The sequence below is a fragment of the Bison bison genome, unplaced genomic scaffold, assembly GCF_000754665.1.
Source record: "Bison bison bison isolate TAMUID 2011002044 unplaced genomic scaffold, Bison_UMD1.0 scf7180017864289, whole genome shotgun sequence".
Lineage (NCBI taxonomy): Eukaryota > Metazoa > Chordata > Mammalia > Artiodactyla > Bovidae > Bison > Bison bison.
The window spans coordinates 16,123,075-16,145,739 of record NW_011494861.1 but is presented as its reverse complement, the minus strand read 5'-3'; the positions used below and the strand labels follow the sequence as shown (position 1 = coordinate 16,145,739).

Sequence of the window (22,665 nt, the reverse complement as noted above, 5' to 3'; positions counted from 1 at the left end):
GAACCAGGTCTTTCTCCCTCCGAGTCCTAAACTGCTTCTAAACCAATTACTAGGAGAAGAATCTAGGAAAAGGTGCCAAGGGTAGTCACTTCACAAACCAAGTGAAGCTCAGTCAACCAACAAACAAAGGTTTATCGATCACTTACTCTGGACCAAGAAATGAGAAACTCTTAAAGGAAACCTAAGATGTGAGCAACAAAGCAAAATTAAGACAATGAGTATAAAATCTGTGATTCAACTAATTATTAGAGACAACCAGACTTTAAAAGTGATTTGAAATGTTAATAATAGTTATCTCATGGTTAGTAGAATTGCTGCTTTAAACTTTCTTATCTGAATTAATCAAATTCTCTAAAAAGAGACAGTTTTTATGAAGCTATGCTTCTACCAGTTTAATATGATATTTTAATAAATAATAAAATAGATTAATTAAAAATGATTTTACACAAAAATAAGCAAACAAATCACAGGCCTCAACGTTTCAAACAGGTCATACTCTTGGATTTTTCCATTTCACTTATTTTTACATTTTTCTTCTAGACATTGTATACTTACTCTGCCTTGTGATTCAAAATATAACGTACTTCCCACAAACAGCAGATGGCACCATGCATCAGTGAAAAGAATGATAAAAAAAATGTCATAAAGGTCAAAGCTGTCAAAATTGATATCTTTTTAAAATAACTCAAATTTTCTAATTAGCTTTATAATAGTGACAGATAATTTAAGACTTCATTTTGAAGATTCACTTTAGATGAGGAAGTTACTTTTGATCCAGTTTTGCTGATGAAAACTTGGGTGAGGATACAAAAGAGGAAAGAGGTATCCTACATTGTAAAAAGTCTACTGCAAATCAACTTAAAAATAGAGCTCTTAACTTAAAAACTCCCAACTCAAGAAAGGTTTCTGGGAGAATAAAAATTCAAAGGGAAAATTCAAATCACTAAATTATTAAAAGAACAAATCTAATATACAATTTAAGATCATAAAATCATTACTGTATCTTCAAAAGAGATTTTAATCAATAATCTCTGGTATTGTCAACACATCACAAAGAATTACATTTTTTGCCACCAAACCACATCATAATTCTTTTCTTTGATTCCAAATGCTCCCAAGTATTGTCCCAAAACACAGTAAGAATCTGAGAGGCATGCTAAAAGCCAAACACAGAGTGTGAGTGAGTCCTTTCCTTCTTTGACCAGCAACCCAGCAAGCAAATAGACATTACTTCAGATACTATTTCATTCCTGGAAACATCAAGCACCTGGACTATATTTTTATAAAGACAGAAAACAGATTCTATAGGCACAGTTTCTGTAACAGTTATAGAATGAAAATGAAAGTTTAAAGGCAAAAATAAAAGTGATATAGAAGGTTATATATTATTGATACTTCCAATTTGTAAGACTAAATTCCACTAAATCTCTTTTTCCAAACCAAAAACTTGCAGGGGTTGGTCAAAACCAGAGGTCATGTCTTCAGAAGTTAAAAAAAAAATACCCAAGAACTCATCAGAAATTTTCCCACAATATTTTCCTTTCTCAATCTTTAAACTATATATGTAATGCTTTGGGAAGAGGGTGATGTTTTTCATCGTCTCAGGTATTTTTCCTGAGTGAAACACAGCAGTAATACTTCTCAAGGGTTTAACTTATAAATAGTTTTGCCCTTCAATCATAAAAGTTCTTTGGATCCAAACAATGATTTTAAAAAAATGAAAATTCACTTAAAACCATGCTCTTGGCTCTAGGTAGTCATTCGTTTCTCAATTCAGTTCAACCCTACTCTACCCTATCTCATCTTTTCTCATTGAGTTGTAAGAATTCATCAAGTCTTCCAATCCTTAACCACGCCCTTAACAACAACCATTCCCTCTTTTCTGTATGAATTCTGTATGAATCCACCCACTGCCCTTCATCTCCTCTGTTGCCACTTTCAACTAACTACCAGGTTCTCTGGGCACCAGTCCCTAACCTGTCTCCCTGGTCTTCTTGTTCCCCTTCAATGCATTCACAGCAGCCACTGTTGTGATTTAGTTGGTCACAGCCATACTCATCTCTAAAACAATTAAATCAGACCACACAATTCCATCTTATAGATCTTCACTGGCTCCTCCCTGCACTTGGAATGAAATCCCAGGTCCTCCTCGACATGGCTGCCAAGCTCTGTTATCATTTGGGCCCACCCACCTCTTGGCCAACTGCTCTCTGTGATCTACCAGTTCTGCCTTTCTTCAATTTTCTCCCACTCAAAAGCCTCCCACATGGACCTTCCCCACCCATTGCTGAGAATTCTCATGCTCATCTCTCAGATCTCAGCTCTAAATGTCACATACTCAGAGAGGTTACTCCTGAGACCCTAATCTAAAATAGGTTTAGTTATTACAGAAATCTTGAGGCAGCTTGTACTTTCCCTTTATAGCATTTCCCATTATAGCATTCATCAAAATGTGTAATCACATATGTTTTATATTTATTTATTATTTGTCTGCTCATTAGCCTGTTAGCTCCATGGATAGAAAAATAAATCTGTTCTATCAACCATGATATCTGTTAGGTCTAATGCAGTGTTGGAATATATTAGAGATTCAATATTTTTAAATAAATGGATGATTGGATGAATGAATACAACATTTCCCTTTAGTGAGTATCTCTGGTCCCCTAAATGTTGAATTTACTGTTCATTGTTTTTCTAGAGACAAAAGACAAAGCTTCACTTCAAAACAACTTGGAAGCATATGCTGCCCCTGTTTTTGCTTTCCTGGCATCCTCCTAACTGCTTTAAGTACCAGTCTGTCTCACATTCATGTTTGGGATGAGAGTTGCCTACTTTTCACTCTTTTTCAATGCCTTTGAAAGCAAATTAACTCCTGAATCCATTTAGACTCTCTTATAAACCTAACCCAACTTTAAAAATATCTAGTTACCCTGTTGAAATGATGCAACACACCAATGTATTCTATGAACTCCTGTCCCCCCAAATATAAGAAAATATATCAAAAAAGGCTATAAAAATCTAACTAAAATTTTTGCATACAACATATAATGTGTTCCCTCCCCCGTTAGTCCACAACAATGTAGGACCATTAGACAATTTGGCATTACACCACATACTCATAAATGTAGGTTTACTGCAAAAGATAAAAGGTGTAAGTACTAGAGGATAAATCTGTAAAAGCCATGATCTTCAACATCAGCATTCACTCTTAATGCTGAATTCTCAATGAATATGTGTCAGTTGACATCACACAACTATTCTGGCTCTCCAAGGATTACCTTTTGAAAACATCTATTTCATCATACCATTACCCTGATTTAAAAGTTTCAGTGGCTTCCCATTTATATAACTGTGCTTCCCAAACTGCAGACACCAAATCCGAGGTAACAGTGAGTTATGTGTGAGCGAAAGAAAAGCCAAAGCAAATATGCTACATCTCTTTGGACAAACAGTTTTTACTTAAACATTTTCAGGAAAAAACATTTACATTAAAACAGTTCTGGCTCTACTGTGGAGCAAAATAAAAAATTTAAAACTGAATTTTAAATATATGATATGCAACTATACAGAAGCTTTGAGTTTGTGAAACTGTCAGACACATGATAAACAGTAAATATGTCAAAGAGACATCACAGACGACTTCATTCATTACACAAACAGTGACAATTATGGCCCAGCAATACTGAGCTTGAGCGGTGGACCTCCCTCCAGTTTGGATCAGGTTTTCCTTTTCTTAGGAGCTCATCCCTAATATATCACAAGTGTCGATATAATATTCGCTTGAACCACAGGAAACTGTCAATATTGAATGCCTTTTGATTTACAAAAATGGCATACATGTATGGTTCAACATAATAGAATAGTCCTTCTGGTATGCAGTCACCTCAACCTGCCTCCTTAAAAAAATATCTGTTAGTTCTTTGTCTCCATCATCAATTACTATCACTGGCCTAAACCAGACTTCAGTAAATGTCGGCTTAGGATTCAATCTGAATCAATTTGTACACAAGTATAAGCAAGTATTCGATGTTCTATATTTTGAGAAAAAAAATTCCCTCTCCTTCAGGTTATGGCATAAACAACTCCTGTTTGCCATTTAATAGTACTGAAGGAGCATGACCTAAAAAGAAATGGGAAAGCCATTTACAGTCATGCTCTCACACCCTAACTGATCAGTGCATTTGTCTCAGTATGCTACTGGGCTAACATATAACAAAACCATTCTAATAAACCACTTATGTAAGTGTAGAATCTTTTAAGCTTGGTTAACTATTTCTACTATTAAACAAAGAAATAGGCTTCGTCAGAGTAAGAGTGCCTGGTATCAACCACAAAGAACTGAGTATCAAGTCACACTTCTCTTTGTAAAAAAGAAAAAATGTTATTTGTGAATCGGACTTTTAAAAAGCTTTGAAACTTTTTAAGAAGGAGAAATTTTAGATTTTCAAAGAGATTTTTAAGTTTAGTATATATAAACATATTATTAATGATCATATATCATTTTCTGACTTTGTGAAAGTGAAAGTCTGAATAAGGCTCACAAATCGTCCACATTGAAAACAAAATGCAGACTCATTTCATTCCTTATTTGGCAACTGCTAACTTTAAAAGCTTCCATCTTACTCTCCACCTAAACCTTTATGAAATAAAATACCTGCCTATTTTTAATCATAATTTGTCCTGCTGCAGCACTGTCATGAAACAAAACTGATCCAGATATCAGTTCTGAGGAAGTTTAGCTGTTAAAATACACATCTGTTTTCTGTCAACTTGGCTTTGTTGATAGGCCCATAGTAACAGATGACCAAAATAGCCTTGAAGAAAATCAACAGAACGAGGTTCTCACCCCTAGAATCAATCTGAAAATACAGCAACCACATAAACATTGCTGGATATTTCCCTTCACCTTTGTGTTTCTCTGAATTCATTACCTTGGACTATTATTTTACTTCCTAGAATTTGCCAAAGTAATGAATTCTAAGAAATGAAAAAGTGCACTATTCTCATGCCTCTGCATCTCACTCTTTTCAACCTCCAGAAAAAGGACAGTGCCTAAACCATTCAATAGCTCCCATATGGGACAGAAGGCAGCTCTCCCATAACTCTCCACTATTGTTGCTACTGACGATTAGAATGATCAACAAGTATATAACCTTTAGCCCAAACACATTTCAATATACAAGCACATAAAAGTATTAAATGAGCATTCCTTAAACTTCAGAGAATTTTAAAATCTAGAAACATTTGTTAAATACATAAATTTCTAGGGTCATAACTTTCAAGAATCTTGAGTCTCAGATGGAGCTATAGAATTTGTGTGATTAACAACCTCTCCCCAACCCTCTTCCAAATTATTTCTTTGAGATATAATTCAAGTACCATAACATTCAGCCTTTAAAGGTATTCAAATCAGTAGTTTTGAGTATATTCACATGATTGTACAACTATCTCAATTATCTAATTTCAGAACATTTCATCACCCTAAAAAGAAACCTTTTATACCCAATCTCTCTTCCCCCAGCTCCTGGCAACTACTAATCTACATTTTGTCTCCATGGATTTGCATATAAATGAAATCATACAATATGTGCTCATTCTGTCTGGATCCTTTAACTTAGTACATTATTTTCAAGATTTATCTAGGATGTATCAGCACATCAGGCCTTCTATGGCTGAATAACATTCTACTACATGTGTACACCGGAGAAGGAAATGGCAACCCAGTCCAGTGTTCTTGCCTGGAGAATCCCAAGGACAGGGGAGCCTGGTAGGCTGCTGTCTATGGGGTCGCACAGAGTCGGACGCGACTGAAGCGACTTAGCAGCAGGACATGTGTATACCATATTTCGTTTCTTCATAATTCAGGTATTGGACATTTGTGTTGTTTCTACTTTTTAGTTATTACGAATAATGTTGACATGACCATTAGTACACAGGGTTTTTTTTTTTTTTGTGGGGGTATTTTTTTTGTAAATTTATATTTTTAGTTCTTTTGGGTGCATATACAGAAGTTGAACTGTTGGGTAGTATGGTAACTCTATTTTTAACTTTTTGAGTAATTTCCAAACTGCTTTTCAAAGTAACTATAATACTTTACATTCTCATCAACAATTTATGAGGGTTCCAGTGTCTTCACATCCTCACTAATGTTGGTTTTTGTCCAACTTTTTTATTATAGCTATTCTAGAGAGCATGAAGTGTGTGCTTTTAGTTTGCTTTTTCCTGGTGACTCATGATGTCAAAGCTCTCTTAATGTGCTTATTGACAATCTGCATATCTTCTTTGGGGAATTGTCTATCCAGATTCTTTCAGTTCAGTTCAGTCACTCAGTCGAGTCTGACTCTTTGCGACCCCATGGACTGCAGCACGCCAGGCCTCCCTGTCCATCACCAATTTCCGAAGTTTACCCAAACTCATGTCCATTGAGTTGGTGATACCATCCAACCATCTCATTCTCTGTCATCCCCTTCTCCTCCTGCCCTCAATCTTTCCCAGCATCAGGGTCTTTTCAAATGAGTCAGTTCTTTTCATCAGGTGGCCAAAGCATTAGAGTTTCAGTGTCAACATCAGTCCTTCCAATGAACACTCAGGACTGATCTCCTTTAGGATGGACTGGTTGGATCTTCTTGAAGTCCAAGGGACTCGCAAAAGTCTTCTCCAACACCACAGTTCAAAAGCATCAATTCTGCAGCACTCAGCTTTCTTTATGGTTCGACTTTCACATCTACACATGACTACTGTCCACTTTTAAAGTGGCTATCGCTCTTTTATTATACTTGATCTTAGCCAAATGGATGAGATGCTTGAATGTCAACACTGACTCAATGGACATGAATTTGAGCAAGCTCCGGGAGTTGGTGATGGACAGGGAAGCCTGGCGTGCTGCAGTCCATGGGGTCACAAAGAGTTGGACACAACTGAGCGACTGAACTGAACTGAACCCCTTTATTCATTAAGTTTCAAGAGTTCCTTATGTATTCCAGATACAAAGCCCTTATCAGACATGGGATTTACAAATATTCTCTCCCATTCTCTGGGTTTTTTTCCCCACTTTCTTGATAGTGTCCTTTGAAACACAAAAATTTTTAATTTTGATGAAATCTCTTGTCTTTATTCTTTTGTTGCTTGTACTTTCAATGTCATATGTAAGAAACCATTGCCTAATCCAAGGTCATGAAGATTTACAGTTAGATTTTCTTCTAAGACTTTCATAGTTTTAACTCTTACATTCAGGCCTATGATTGGTTTTTTTGAGTTAATTCTTAAAGACATATGAGGCAGGGGGTACAACTTCTCTCTATATATATATATATCAATATCCAGTCATTCCAGCAACTTTGTTGGAAAGACATTATTTCCTTGTTGAATTGTCTTGGCACCCTTGTCAAAATCAACTACCCAAAAATGTATATTTGTGAACTCTCAATTCTAATCCATTAATCTATGTGTCTGTACTATAATTAATTAGCTAACAGACTTTCACTATTGTACTATGTCATCATGCTCTTCTGATATTAAAAAAAATTCTCACAGAACAATGAATATTTATAAAATTTCCAGGCAATGCACTATTGGACATAAACAGAAAACAACTAAACTGATTTTGGGAGAAAAATAATACCTGGGACAAGAACTGGATCATATTTCTACATAGGTGAATGCTGCTGCTAAGTTGCTTCAGTCGTGTCCGACTCTGTGCGACCCCATGGACTGCAGCCTACCAGGCTCCTCCATCCATGGGATTTTCTAGGCAAGTGTACTGGAGTGGGGTGCCATTGCCTTCTCTGAGACAGGTGAGTAGGCAGAGTTATATCTACCAAAGGTGACCTGTTTTGCAGAAGCCTGATGATTTTATGTATGTCAAAATAGGCTCACTGTCTCTGAATGTGTTTAGCACTATTAGCTTCAACCCAGTCACTTATTTTTAAGCTGTTTGTATTTCAAGTTAAAAGTTTATTATTAGACAATGAGACAATAATGTGCTTTCCTCTGCTGAACAGAAAAAAGAACACTTAGAGATTTTATCAGGACTACTGAATATCTATCATTCATCTTTTTACAAAGAGTCATATAATAATATTAATAAATATTCCTTTCAAACGATTTACAGGAAAACAGATTCTGAATACTGAGAATGCACTAATTTTTCTCGGTAGTAAAGATTCTTATGGACAAAATGGACTCTTGCCTATCTGCCAATTAGCATAAACAAGAGGACTAGTCCGAAGCACTATGCACCTACTTCACTGGGAAGGTGGAGAACAACTAGACCATGACCACTAAGTGCTGTGAGTCAGAAACAACTACCAGATAATGACACAGCCTGAGCTGCAACAGGTCAACAGGTCAACGAGTCAAACATGCAGGAAACTGTTCTGTTCAACTGAGGAAATTTTTCTGGCAGTATTTCTCACAAAGAAGGGCAAAACGGGATATATTACCAGGACATGGATAAGAAGCAAAATGTCAAGTGGACTTCTTAGAAAATAAGAGCATCTGAAAACCCTGATGAGACAACCTAAAAAGCAAGAGACCAGAATGTTCTTTTATGCTTCTTTTATAACTAATGCAATCAGCTATTACAGTAGTGGTAGCTGATTACTGTATGTCTAGATACAATTGCTCTGGGTAAATAATGTAAAAGTCAAATCATTATTTGGTTAAAAATGCCAAATAATGGATGCTGATGCTAAAGTACCTGAAAAGGGAAGACAGAGAAGAATACCAGAGTATCAGAAGAAGCCATTTCATGATGAAATCCTGCTAGACCACAGAAGGAGCAACTGAGAAACAAGAGCAACAGATTCTTGGACTGAGAGACCTCAACTAATGTTGAGAAGTGACAGAACTCAGTCTTTAAATGAAAGTAGATAATGGGGATTTCTTATGAGAGACAAAGATGATGGTTTATTTGGACAATAATAATGAGTCTATCAAAAAAACTATTTCTAAGTTGGCCAGTCATATGATGAAGATGAAGGGCAGCAGTTTGTTTGGAGAAGGTAAGAATCGGTAGGACCAGGGATATAAAACTTTAAGAAAAGTGTGGCCCAGAATCAGTTTCCAGAAAAGTCTGCCAGTATGCCATGCTCAAATCTTTGAGACTTAAAAAGGAAAGCTTAAAGTTTATCAGTAAAAACTGGGTATGAATAAAACTGAATGGTAAAGACAAGGAACTACTCTCCAAAGGAAGGTCTCATTTCCTATCTACTTCCAGTTGACATATATGACAGTTTCTTCTCTATTGTACAATCTAAATAATTTATAAATCAGACTGTTATGAGTAATAGCAACTTGTATTAGTTAGAAGACACTTCACAATCCAACTTTCAGACAATGGGAAGCATTCAAATGTTTCATATTGCTTTGCACATAATTATGAAAATAATTTATACAGACTGACATTACATGCTGCCTTTACTCAAACCCTGTTTGAAAAACTAAACCACGAAAATGATTTGGAATACTGCTACCACTTCAACTCTGAGGACCATAATTTTTAAGATTAAACTCTATATTAAAACTGCTACTTCTCATTCTAATTAAATAAATATCTATGGCTGGATAATACATTTTTGAGATATTATTTTGAGATTGATAATACAGTTTTGAGAGTAAATATTTATTTAATAAATATCAAATGCCAAATTTTAAAGCAGTTAACACTAAATAATTTCAGTCCATGAAGTTTATACACTCAGAAACATTTTGATTTTCCAGACCCACCAATGACCCTTCTCAGAAAATCTGCTTCCACGCAGAGTACCTGCTGAGTGCGCTGTAGGTCATGTGACTTTCCCCAATGGCTACCCCATCACAGAATACTGCACAAGAGATGGACAACTAGCCTAAGGAGACACATGTATCTGACTCATGAATCCGCAGGCTGATTTGAAACATGAGCAGGACCAATTACATTATCCCTGAAGAGTGTTATCTTAAAAATATAAAGATAGTGCCAAGAGCTTAATCTTAGAGCTGAAAGGTGATGGAAGAATTTTCTGAGATGTTTTAGGCTCTGTACAAGTAAAGGTACAAATATATAGGTCAGGAAAAAAGGGAGAACATCTAATTCATAAAGAGCAAGACCTCAATACAGATGAGTGGCTGGAGTCTGTGTGTCACGTGTCCTTCCTGAGGTCTATTTGCTCATATTTTTCTGGGTTCCCTCTATATTTATAATAATTCCCTGATGACACAGTGGTAATGCTAATGCAGGAGATGTGTTTTCGATCCCTGGGTCAGGAAGATCCCCTGGAGAAGGAAATGGCAACCCACTCCAGTGCTCTTGCCTGGAAATCCCATGGACAGAGGATCCTGGTGGGCTATAGTAATGGGGTAACAAAAGCGGACTCAACTGAGCGACTAAATAACAACATTTCACTGTGTTTAAGCTACTATGTCTAAGTTTCTGTTTCTTAAAATATCTTAACTAAAAGAGAAAGGATTCCTAAATATATTAACTTATTTTTTTTCTTAAAGACTCAAAAGAAGTCTTATATTTCAGCCCATAGGATATCATAAAAATATCTACATGAGGACAGTAAAAATAATTTTCCGCATTCTTTATTCCTACTCTTTTTCAACAGATATTTCACGTGTGTCTACAAGTTAACTAGGTATACAGTAAAACACAAAAGAGACATGGCTCCTCTTTTCAGAAATGTGTAATCCAGTGACAGAAATAGGTATTTGAAAAGTAATACACAATAAATAAATAAACAACCACCAACTTACAGGGTTCCACCAGAGAAGGTAAAAGGATGCATTACTTAAGAATGAGTGATCTCAGACAGCTTCTTAGAGGAAGAAACATTCAAACTTAGATATGAAGGAGTGGGCACATAGATTAAGAATACATTCTAGGCAGAAGGTAAAGACTACATGAATGTTTCAACCTGAAAAGATCTTAAGTGTTTCAGAAACTAAAAGGTGGTCAGTGTTGAAGTATAGTGAATAAGGGCAAGACTGACCCAGGGACGCCACTGGGAGAAAGGAAGGGACGATTTCAGACCAAGTGAGATAATGTGAGCTTTATTTAGTGGGAAATCACTGAAGGGTTTTGCTTCAGTGACATGACCTGATATTAGTTTTATGAAAATTTCTTGATGCTATGGAGAATCACAGGATAAAAGAAAGTCAAGTGTTAACATGAGTTAGGAGGTCAGGATATGAAACTGAGTAAAGTCAAGAAGCAACAGTTAGAACCAGCCATGGAACAATGGAGTGGTTCTAAATTGGGAAAGGAGTACATCAAAGCTGTATATATTGACACTCTGCTTTTTTAACTTATATGCATAGTATATCATGTGAAATATCAGGCTGGATGAAGAACAAGCCAGAATCAAGATTGCTTGATTCTGGGAGAAATATCAATAACCTCAAATATGCAGGTAGTATCACCTTTATGGCAGAAAGTGAAGAGGAACTAAAGAGCTTCTTGATGAAGATGATAGAGGAGAGTAAAAAAGCTGACTTAAAACTGAACATTCAAAAATGAAGATCAAACTATCTGGTCCCATCATTTCATGGCAAATAGATGGGGAAACAATGGAAACAGTGAGAGACTTTATTTTCTTGGGCTCCACAATCATTGCAGATGGTGACTGCAGCCATGAAATTAAAAGACGCTTGCTCCTTGGAAGAAAGGTTATGACCAACCTAGACAGCATATTCAAAAGCAGAGACATCACTTTGCCAACAAAGGTCCATACAGTCAAAGCTGTCGTTTTTCCAGTATTCATTATGGATGTGAGAGATGGACCATAAAGAAGGCTGAGCATCAAAGAACTGATGCTTTTGAACTGTGTTGCTGGAGAAGACTCTTGAGAGTCCCCTGGACTGCAAGGAGAACAAACCAGTCAATCCTAAAGGAAATCAGTCCTGAATATTCATTGGAAGGACTGATGCTGAAGTTGAAACTCCAATACTTTGGCTACCTGATGAGAAGAACCGACTTATTAGAAAAGACCCTGATGCTGGAAAGATTGAAGGTGGGATAAGAAGAGGACGACAGAGGATGAGATGGCTGGATGGCATCACTGACCCGATGGCCATGAGTTTGAGCAAGCTCTGGGAGTTGGTGGTGGACAGGGAAGCCTGGTGTGCTGCAGTCCATGGGGTCCCAAGAGTTGGACACAACTGAGCGACTTCACTTTCACTTTTCACTTTCATGCATTGTATTCTTTAAAATACAAGAATATATTTACTCCTAAAAATAGAAGTGGTATTTTGCTTCAGTAAAATCAGACTCACAAAGACTTTATATACCTTGAACCTGTTCAGTAACCCACAGTATTTGTGTGTTTAGTTCTCATAATCAGAACAAAGATCACTGACTTTAAGTTGTAGCGTGACATTTTTTTTCCCAATAAAAATCTTTCAGTTCATCTTGAATTGGAATAACTAAAGTTACTTCATACTATTTTTGGTTGCAGAAACACTGGTAGAAGTTAAATGTACCTACATGGATTGATTGAATAAAATAAACATAGTCTATTATTTTTATGGGGCTTCCCTGGTAGCTCAGATGGTAAAGCCTCTGCCTATAATGTGGGAGATCTGGGTTCAATCCCTGGGTTGGGAAGATCCCCGGAAAAGGAAATGGCAACCCACTCCAGTGTTCTTGCCTGGAGAATCCCAGGGACGGGGGAGCCTGGTGGGCTGCCGTCTCTGGGGTCGCACAGAGTCGGAAACGACTGAAGTGACTTAGCAGCAGCAGCAGCAGCAGAGTGACTGAACAATTGAGTATAAAGACATATTTTCCTTTGAAAACATATCTTGAAAATGGACTAGAGAAACCAGTGAGTACAATGTTTTCCAAATAATTGTAAATTGCTCAGATATATGTATACACACACACACACACACACACACATACATACATACAGAGCATACACAAAGACATACATGAGAATGATAAACACTGAATGGTCCCTCTGAAACAGGGAAAAGGGAGTGTGTGTGATCAGGAAGAGGTAATAATACACAAAGCTAATATTGTTGGTATTGTTTTATTTCTTAACCAGAGAGGTAGATACACAGGAGTTCACTGTATGTCTTAATGATTTTTGATAAGCTTTATTATTACTTTTTAATTTTTGTTTGTTTATTTGGCTGTGCTGGGTCTGAGTTGCAGCACTCAGGATCTTTAATTATGACATGTGGGATCTTTGGTTGTAGCAAGGGGGATCTAGTTCCCCGACCAAGCACTGAACCCAGGCCCCCTGCATTGGCAGCGTGGAGTCTTAGCCACTGGACTACCAGGAAGTCCTTATTTTTTTTTTTTAATTTTTATTTCATACTGGAATATAGTTGATTTACAATGTACTAGTTTTAGGTGTACAGCAAAGTGATTCAGTTACACATGAACCTATTCTTTTTCAGATTCTTTTCCCATACACGTTAATATAGAAAAGTGACTAGACTTCCCTGTGCTATAATGTAGGTCCTGGTTGATTACCTATTTTATACATATTAGTGGGTGCATGTTAATCCCAAACTCCTAATTTACCCCTCTCCCGACCACCTTTCCCCTTTGGTAACCATAAGTTTGTTTTTTATCTCTGTAAGTATGTTTTGAATATTTAATCATAAAAATAATGAAAGTGAAAAGTGAAAGTGAAGTCACTCAGTCGTGTCCGACTCTTTGCAACCCCATGGACTGTAGCCTACCAGGCTCCTCAGTCCATGGGATTTTCCAGGCAAAAATACTGGAGTGGGTTGCCATTTCCTTCTCCGGGGATCTTCCCAACCCAGGGATCGAACCCGGATCTCCCACATTATAGGCAGAGGCTTTACCATCTGAGCTACCAGGGAAGCCCCATAAAAATAATAGACTATGTTTATTTTATTCAATCAATCCATGTAGGTACATTTAACTTCTACCAGTGTTTCTGCAACCAAAAATAGTATGAAGTAACTTTAGCTATTCCAATTCAAGATGAACTGAAAGATTTTTACTGGGAAAAAAAATGTCACGCTACAACTTAAAGTCAGTGATCTTTGTTCTGATTATGAGAACTAAACACACAAATACTGTGGGTTACTGAACAGGTTCAAGGTATATAAAGTCTTTGTGAGTCTGATTTTACTGAAGCAAAATACCACTTCTATTTTTAGGAGTAAATATATTCTTGTATTTTATTTTATTTATTTTTTTTTATACTTGTATTTTAAAGTACTAGGTTTAACATGTATGTTCCCCCATTGATCATCTTTCATAATTATCCCACACTCTGTAGTTCTTATTTAAACATTGACCTTACATATTCCCAGAGGCACAAAAACCTGCTTCTAGAACAAACACTGCAGAGGAACTGTAATCCAAGCACTTTGAGAACAAAGCATGTAGCAGTAACTTTCCCTTTCACTCCACAGCATCATCTGTCTCCAAGATGCTCCCTGGAGCATAGAGGCTGCACAATCAGCCACCCTTTTCCTCTCCCCCCTACACCAAATGAAAACATGTAATCAATAAACTTACACCAGATGCTCTATCAGCACATCCTGTTATCTCTACTTTTGAAAGCTGTCCAGAATTCAACCGCTTTTAACCACCCTCACTGCCGCTAATCCAGACAACCGAGACTACCACAACTGCCTCCAACTGGTCTCCCACTCCCCTCTTTGAACTCTTCCCACATCTTTTTTCAACAGTGCAACTGGTGCTCGGGATAAGACATAACCTCTCCAGTGGTTTCTCGGTCCACTAAAACCTAAATTCTCTACAAGAGTCAAAAGACCCTGATTAAGGTCCACCACATTTCTCTTCTTTCTCTTTCTCCATAGCATTTAACACCTCTGATATACTATAATTCTGCTTAGTCATCTGTTTATTGCTTGCCTCTTCCATAAAGATAACAAAATTAGTAAGGGTAAGAGTTTTATCTGTTTTTTCTTTACTGTTATATCCGTGAACTTGAATGATACCAAGTATTTAGCAGGCGTTAAATAAATGTTAAATGAATGAATGAATGAATATTCCTCTCAAAGTCACAGAAGTAGAGATAGTTGTTCCGCCATTTTTTAACTGTAGGTTTCTGCCTCTTTATGTAATGTCAAAATTAACAAAAACACAAGAAAAAGCGGTAAGACAACTGATGTGAGAACCATAAAGACCCTAGAAAGTGGGAAAGACATTAGCACCCAGAAACAAGATATTAAAGAGAGTTCTTTTTCTAGTCCTGAGATTTTCTATTGATAAGTAAAACATAAAAGTAGCCTATAGAGTGTTTATTGGTTAGTCCAAGTATTTGTTTCATTTCATGACCAATTACTACTAAAATTTTCAGAAAATTTTGTTTTTGTTCTTAATTTTCCTTATATCAGCTCTTTGTAATGTGCTTTAAATTCAACATGTTACTTGTTGAAGATATTAGTACTTCTGTAGTAATCATACCACAATACATAAATGTATCAAATTAATATGGTGTGATACATAGTGATACAACCTTCAATTCACTTCAGTTCAGTCCCTCAGTCCTGTCAGACTCTTTGCCCCGCTAGACTGCAGCATGCCAGGCCTTCCTGTCCATCACCAACTCCCGGAATTTACTCAAACTCATGTCCATCGAGTCAGTGATGCCAGCCAACCATCTCATCCTCGGTCGTACCTTTCTCCTCCTGCCTTCAATCTTTCCCAGTATCAGGGTTCTTTCCAATGAGTCAGTTCTTTGAATCAGGTGGCCAAAGTATTGGAGTTTCATCTTCAGCATCAGTCCTTCCAATGAATATTCAGGACTCATTTCCTTTAGGATGGACTGGCTTGACCTCCTTGCAGTCCAAGGGACCCTCAAGAGTCTTCTCTAACACCACAGTTCAAAAACATCAATTCTTCAGTGCTCAGCTTTCTTTATGGTCCAACTCTCACATCCATACATGACTACTGGAAAAAAACCACAGCTTTGACTATATGGACCTTTGTTGGCAAACTACTGTCTCTGCTTTTGAATATGCTGTCTAGGTTGGTCCTAACTTTTCTTCCAAGGGGCAGCATCTTTTAATTTCATGGCTGCGGTCACCATTTGGAGTGATTTTGGAACTCCCCCCACCCAAAAAAAAAAGTCTCTCACTGTTCCATTGTTTCCCCGTCTATTTGCCATGAAGTGATGGGACCAGATGCCATGATCTTCGTTTTCTGAATGTTGAGCTTTAAGCCAACTTTTTTATTCTCCTCTTTCACTTTCATCAAGAGGCTCTTCAGTTCTTCACTTTCTGCCATAAGGGTGGTGTCATCTGCATATCTGAGGTTATTGATATTTCTTCCGGCAATCTTGATTCCAGCTTGTGCTTCATCTAGCCCAGCATTTCACATGATGTAATCTGCATATAATTAAAATAGCAGGGTGACAATATGCAGCTTTGACATACTCCTTTCCCAATTTGGAACCAGTCTGTTTTTCCATGTCCAGTTCTAACCGTTGCTTCTTGACCTGCATACAGATTTCTCAGGAGGCAGGTCAGGTGGTCTGGTATTCCCATCTCTTTCAGAATTTTCCACAGTTTGTGGTGATCCACACAGTCAAAGACTTTGATGTAGTCAATAAACCAGAAGTAGATGCTTTTCTGGAACTCTCTTGCTTTTTTGATGATCAAGAAGATGTTGGCAACTTGATCTTTAGTTCCTCTGCCTTTTCTAAAACCAGCTTGAACATCTGGAATCTCATGCTTCATGTATTGTTGAAACTTGGCTTGAGGAATTTTGAGCATTACTTTGCTAGCATGTGAGATGAGTGCAATTGTGCAGCAGTTTGAGCATTCTTTGGCATTGACTTTCTTTGGGATTGGAATGAAAACTGATCTTTTCCAGTCCTGTGGCCACTACTGAGTTTTCCAAATTTGCTGGTATAGTGAGTGAAGCACTTTCACTGAATCATCTTTCAGGATTTGAAATAGCTCAACTGGAATTCTATCACCTCCACTAGCTTTGTTTGTAGTGATGCTTCCTAAGGCCCATTTGACTTGGCATTCCAGGATGTCTGTCTCTAGGTAAGTGATCACATCATCGTGGTTATCTGAGTCATGAAGATCTTTTTTGTATAGTTCTTCTATGTATTGTTGCCAACTCTTCTTAATATTTCTGCTTCTGTTAAATCCATACCATTTCTGTCCTTTATTGTGCTCATCTTTGCATGAAATGTTCCCTTGGTATCTCTAATTTTCTTGAAGAGATCATTCATCTTTCCCATTCTATTGTTTTCATCTATTTCTTTTCATTGATCACTCAGGAAGGCTTTCTTATCTCTCCCTGCTATTCTTTGGAACTCTGCATTCAGATGCGTGTATCTTTTCTTTTCTCCCTTGCCTTTAGCTTCTCTTCTTTTCTCAGCTATTTGTAAGGCCTCATCAGAGAGCCATTTTGCCTTTTTGCATATCTTTTTCTTGGGGATGGTCTTGATCACTGCCTCCTGTTCAATGTCACAACCCTCTGTCCACAGTTCTTCAGGCACTCTATCAGATCTAATCCCTTGAATCTATTTGTCACGTCCACTGTGTAACTGTAAGGGATTTGATTTAGGTCAAGCTTACACAATGTTTTATATACACACACACACACACATATATATGTATCAATTAAAAACTCAATGTATCACTATTTGAGGGAGGAAGGTGGAGGCAAAGAGTAAGGATATATAATGAATCTATTCTTCAGATAACAGCTTCAGAAAAATGCTTTTAAAGGGGGATTACACTTTTTGGTATTTAATCATATATCCCATACTGTCATTTTTTTTTCTCCTCATCACCCTAAGAAGAAAGGAGAGGCAGGAAAAATATCCCAATTTGAAGGGTCAATGATTTCCTTAAATTTCGTGAAATACCAAGTTACTATATAAATCTGAAAGTATTTGATACTCTAAAAACTGAACTATCTGGGAAGAGTCAACTTCAAACACCAGCTGTCAGTTATCTTGTCAAGACTAAAAGAGACACTGTTTTCCTTATATCTTTTGAAAGACCATGGAAGAAAAAACACTTTTGGAAGACTAACTGAATCACCATAGTCAAAAAGAAACAGAATAAACCTTCCATTAGGGACAATGGCTAAAATTTTGGTTTTAGCAAAGAAGCACCTCCATTGAGGGGAAAACAAAGATGTTTAGAAAGGTAAGAAAGAAACAACAGCTAGTTAAAGCCCTCTTAAGAATCCCTGAAGTCAGCTAGTTATAGAATAAACGGAGAAGCAACTAAAAGCATAGTACAGGTGGATGGAGCAGAATGGAGGGCAGTACTACTAAGTGGATACTTACTACATAGCAAACAGAGTGCCAGGCACTTTGTATTCATAATTGCCGTTAATCCTTAAAATAAACCCAGGAGCTAGATATTGTTAGCTTCATTTCACAAAGAAAGAAACTAATACATATATTGGTAAAGTGATACAGGAAGGATTAACTTAAAAACCAACTATCTCAACTCCAATGTTAAGCTGTCTCTTCTTCCCAGAAGAAGCGCTTCTTCTGTAATTGAATACATTGCTGGATTTTCCCCACCAGGGTAACTTCCCTCATATAAGCACAAAAGTGATTCAGGTCTTAGATCCAGCTCTTAGTTCTTATTTGTATGCAGCATTAGAGATTAAGTGAATGATTTCAACCATCAAATGAGTTTCATTTTGATTCATGCTCATGAACACTAATCTGATCTAGGACCTGCCCACTAAAAAAAATAAAATAAAAACATAAGAAAATGAAACAAAAATCTGCATCACCTGTTCACAAGGAAGATTTTTGCTGAATAAAAACAACTCAAAAAGCGATGTTTAAGATACTTTGAAAAACTGTTTGGTAGCATCTACAAAAACCCTAGCTTACGTATGTCTTGACCCAGAAATTTCACTCCTAGCTGTGTACCCACTGAAGTGTATACACATGTTTATCAAAATACAAGTTCAAGAATGTTCACAGCAACACTACTCATAATATCCCTAATCTGGAAATGACCCAAATGCCCATCAACAATAGGATGGAAGAATAAATAAACTGTAGTATAGTCACACAATGGAACAAATAAATAATGCCTAGGGGCATTATAGGATGAATCTCACAAACAATACGATGAATGAAAAAGCGAGATGAAAAAGAGTTCATACTGTATGAGTCCACTTAAACCAACTTCAAACAATTAAAACTAATCTATGGTATTGAAAGTCAAGACCACATTACTCATCAGAGGAGCAATGACTGAGTGGCGGCAAGGAGGGCTTATGAAATACAGACAATGTTCTCCTTTAATTTGGGTATGTGTTACATTAGTATGATTGCTTTGCTAAAAATCACCATGTTTTATTCTTGGTGGGTTAACAGAACAGTATTTACACTATATTAATACTTTTAGCCTTCTTCTTATCCCTCCATATAAACAGAGGTATATAATAAACATAGAAGATTTTGTTCTTAATTTTTTTTCAACTATTGGCTAAACGTCAATCTACAGAATTCTTCCATTCATCTCAATTTAAGAATACGTATTTTCAACTCCAGTTTCAAATCGAGTAGCCATCCATCTTCACCAAAGAAAAGAAACTGACCCGATTTACCACATATTCAGCTTTAAGTCAATATTTTAAATAAAACCATCATTAACTAGAGTTTTTCCTAATTCCAGATTCATTGACAAAGTCTACTAAAATTCTTCCCTCTTCTGCTACTTAACTTCATGTTCTTAATCTTAAGATGAATGAAGAAATCTTTAAAAGCATTTAACTTAGGAAAACATGAAATGACAATATGCTTTCTAAGAGTAAAATTATAAGCTCAATGTCTTTCTCATTTTGCAATAGGATCTTTGGGCAAAATACTCTGCAGAGCTGTACAGCATAAAGAATTCCAAAAGCTTCACACTTTTCCATCTGAGAATTTCCAAGCCTTCCACGTGTAACTCAATATTAATTCATAACCATCAATATTTAAATTGTTTTTTTTTTAAAGAGAAAATATGACAGAAATACCTATGGATGTTTCTAATTAAGACTATGTTGCTGTTTCTTCTTTTAGAATATTTGATCCCATATGAAAGAATGGCTTTGATATAAATATTTTATTAACCACAAGAAGGAAAGGGGCAAAGAGAAAACACAGACAAGCAGGAAATAAAAGTTTATCTAAAAATTTCCTTTGTAAATTAATCCTCTGACAAAGATGAGTTAGTGGAAAGAACAAATGTCCTGAAGCATACTACAATATCGTTCCCAATAAACTCTATTTTGAAAGGCTATTTTACTATGTTAAGGAATGTTATCATTTATTTCCCTGGTTTCCACAATGCTGTGTTTACAAGCAATTCCATATTTTAGAAAGCTAGGCAACCTCCTTGAACAGCTGCAGAGTACACATTTAAGGGAAGAGACAGTAACACCCCTGATGCTCTTATTAATTTTAATGAGCATCAAGATTAATTAATCATCAGTGCTGTGATTATGATTCTGAATCACAGTGGACAACTGATGAAGGCTTATAAATTTTCTTTTCTTTACCCTACCATAAATATTGCTAACTTTCTTAGTAACTGATATGAGAAATTCAGGTCTCTTCAAGATGAAACTTCCTGAGGAATTATGAAATCAGAGCTCCAATGTTAGGAATCACACCATTCAGGAAGAGACAATTTCACAAAGTCACTATTCCAGTGTTACTACTCTACCAAAACCGACTCAAGAAATCCAATTTTACTGGTATGATTAAGCATGTTAATTTCATTCTCTTTTCTATAATGAACACCATCAAACCAATCTGCTATATATTTAGATAATATCAGCAACAAAAATGAAACAATGATAGTATCTGCAAGCTCTTACTATATATAAAGATAAAACTGTTAAAATGTCATACCTCCACTATTCTATTTTTATAAATACCATGAAATACTAAACTCAGCTCAGTTGCAATAAGATATAGGCATATTTACTTAACAAAACTAACTTTTAGTATCAATCTGTTTTAAGATTACAGAACTCAATGAATTTGCTTTTACTTTCAAAGAGCATTAAACTGAATTAAAAGAGCCAGAATTGTTTATTTACCACACCAATTTGGACAATCAAGCAAAGCAGAATTTTTAGCACAAATGTTTAATTTGTTTTGTGTATATTGTGATCACATCATTTTGACTCTGAATAAGGTTTTAGCTCCTAATTTTGCATTCTTCCTTTAGGCTTAATTTAAATAGGCATTTTAGAAACTAATTTGTAAGTAAAATAAATAGGAGAATTAAATGTTTCATCAACCAGGTTCTTTGGCTGTTATAATATTCTGAATTTGAGAATTTATTCTGTGACTCTCAGTGAGTCACTCAACTCTTCTATATCAAAATATATTACAAATGTTTTAAAATCTTGTGTTTATAAAATGCGCCACAACCTTTGTATATTCTGCAGCTGCCACCTAGAACCTTTGAAGAGTAAAACCCAGCTATGTTTGCATATAACGTGGTTACTGCTATAGCAGGTTTGAAAATGACAATTATGCTTTATAAAGATTATATGTTTTATCTTTTTAATCTTATTTTTATAATTAAATTTCTAGTTTCTGGGGTGATTAAAATGGTTAGAATTTTTTTAAGGAAGTTATAAAGCTTCATCTAAAAATGTAATACTGTAATACAAAACTGTCTAGATTATATTAGGCTTACATTTTTGATTGCTCCAGCTTTTTACATTAAGACAGTTATATTTTTAAATATATTTATACTCTCAATAAAAAAGTTCTTATCCAGCAACTTTTCATCACTGCAAAGACTATTAAACATTTTGATGGGCTGTAGATGATACATGTGTGTGTAACATTACTTACATCTTTAAAGTACAGAACAGTCTTTTGGACTCTGTGGGAGAGGGAGAGGGTGGGGAGATTTGGGAGAATGGCATTGAAATATGTATAATATCATGTATGAAACGAGTCGCCAGTCCAGGTTGGATGCACGATACTGGATGCTTGGGGCTGGTGCATTGGGACGACCCAGAGGGATGGTATGGGGAGGGAGGAGGGAGGAGGGTTCAGGATGGGGAACACATGTATACCTGTGGCAGCTTCATTTTGATATATAGCAAAACCAATACAATATTGTAAAGTTAAATAAAAATTTAAAAAAATAAAATAAAATACGTAGGCTAAAGAGGAAAAACCCACACCATTTTCCTTTTCCCACCATGTACAGAGCGACAGCAACCCATGGTGGTAATTTGCATTCCAAGCAAATATATCAGAGAAATCTTCTTTAAACAGGTTGAATAAATTGACTAGAAAAATTTAAAAAAATAAAAATGTATTTAGTTATAAAATTAAAAAAAAATAAAGTAAATAAATACAGCCACTTATGGAACTAAAAACAAATAAAAAAGAAACAATATAGATACCTAAGGAATTCGGCAAACAAATTTCTGAAATACTCTGTCTAAAAAATATGGTATAGAAGCTTTAGTTTATCACTTCTCAGTTAGCTGGCAAGAGTCTCAAATAACATATAGGAAGAGATACCTTATGACTTGAGAATTTAATTACCATAAAATTTTCATTTATATTCACTCTTGGAGTATAATTACATTACCATTAAAAATAATCCTGATTTCATTAATTTAATTTAAAAGATCCTTTATATTAGTAATGCATAATTATACAGATACAGGCTTATTGTGAATGTAATGATACAAATTTCATTACCTTATTT

The 22,665-nt window shown here is 36.0% G+C and overlaps 1 protein-coding gene across 2 annotated transcripts in view; it reads right to left on the bottom strand.

Moving 5' to 3' along the window:
- Positions 1 to 22,665, bottom strand: part of RABGAP1L (RAB GTPase activating protein 1-like) — a 680,557-nt gene that overhangs the window by 248,643 nt on the left and 409,249 nt on the right. The window lies entirely within an intron of this gene.